The sequence below is a fragment of the Arachis hypogaea genome, chromosome 1, assembly GCF_003086295.3.
Source record: "Arachis hypogaea cultivar Tifrunner chromosome 1, arahy.Tifrunner.gnm2.J5K5, whole genome shotgun sequence".
Taxonomy (NCBI): Eukaryota; Viridiplantae; Streptophyta; class Magnoliopsida; order Fabales; family Fabaceae; genus Arachis; species Arachis hypogaea.
In genome coordinates, this window is record NC_092036.1 from 77146438 (window position 1) to 77147671 (window position 1234).

Below are 1234 nucleotides of genomic sequence, written 5' to 3' on the forward strand. Positions count from 1 at the left end.
AGTCAATATCTTGTTCTAAGCCAGTATGGCATTCAGAGTATCAATCTCAAGAACTCCTTTCTTCTGATTAGTCCCATTGTTCACAGGATTCCTTTCAGAAGTGTACATGAATTGGTTATTTGCAACCATTTCAATTAGTTCTTGAGCTTCTGTAGGCGTCTTCTTCAGATGAAGAGATCCTCTAGTAGAGCTATCCAAAGACATCTTGGACAGTTCAGACAGACCATCATAGAAAATACCTATGATGCTCCATTCAGAAAGCATATCAGAGGGACACTTTCTGATTAATTGTTTGTATCTTTCCCAAGCTTCATAGAGGGATTCTCCTTCCTTCTGTCTGAAGGTTTGGACTTCCATTCTAAGCTTACTCAATTTTTGAGGTGGAAAAAACTTTGCCAAGAAGGCATTGACTAGCTTTTCCCAAGAGTTCAGGCTTTCTTTAGGTTGTGAGTCCAACCACATCCTAGCTCTGTCTCTTACAGCAAAAGGGAATAGCATAAGTCTGTAGACCTCAGGGTCAACCCCATTAGTCTTGACAGTGTCACAGATTTGCAAGAACTCAGCTAAAAACTGATGAGGATCTTCCAATGGAAGTCCATGGAACTTGCAATTCTGTTGCATCAGAGAAACTAATTGAGGCTTAAGCTCAAAGTTGTTCGCTCCAATGGCAGGGATAGAGATGCTTCTCCCATAAAAGTCGGGAGTAGGTGCAGTAAAGTCACCCAGCACCTTCCTTGCATTGTTGGCATTGTTGTTGTTTTCGGCTGCCATATCTTCTTCTTTGAAAATTTCTGTTAGGTCTTCTACAGAGAATTGTGCCTTAGCTTCTCTTAGCTTTCGCTTCAAGGTTCTTTCAGGTTCTGGGTCAGCCTCAACAAGAATGCTTTTGTCTTTGCTCCTGCTCATATGAAAGATAAGAGATCAAGGGAATATGGAATCCTCTATGTCACAGTATAGAGATTCCTTGAGGTGTCAGAGGAAACGAAAAATAGAAGGAAGAGGTAGAAAATTCGAACTTATCAAGAAAGATGGAGTTCGAATTGTGCATTAAGGATGAGTGTTAGTCCATAAATAGAAGGATGTGAGAAGAGGGGAAGTAATTTTCGAAAATTAAGTAAAAGATTTTAAAAACATTTTGAAAAACACTAATTGATTTTCGAAAACCAAGGGTGGGAAAGAAATCAAGTGATTTTTGAAAAAGATTTTGAAATAAGAAATTAAAAAGATATGATTG

General features: G+C 38.7%; 1 non-coding gene across 1 annotated transcript; it reads left to right on the forward strand.

Moving 5' to 3' along the window:
* The first annotated feature begins 258 nt into the window (after positions 1–258).
* Positions 259–366, forward strand: LOC112716607 (small nucleolar RNA R71). The gene has a single exon (XR_003160421.1). It is a non-coding gene; the product is annotated as a small nucleolar RNA R71 (small nucleolar RNA).
* Positions 367–1234: the final 868 nt, after the last annotated feature.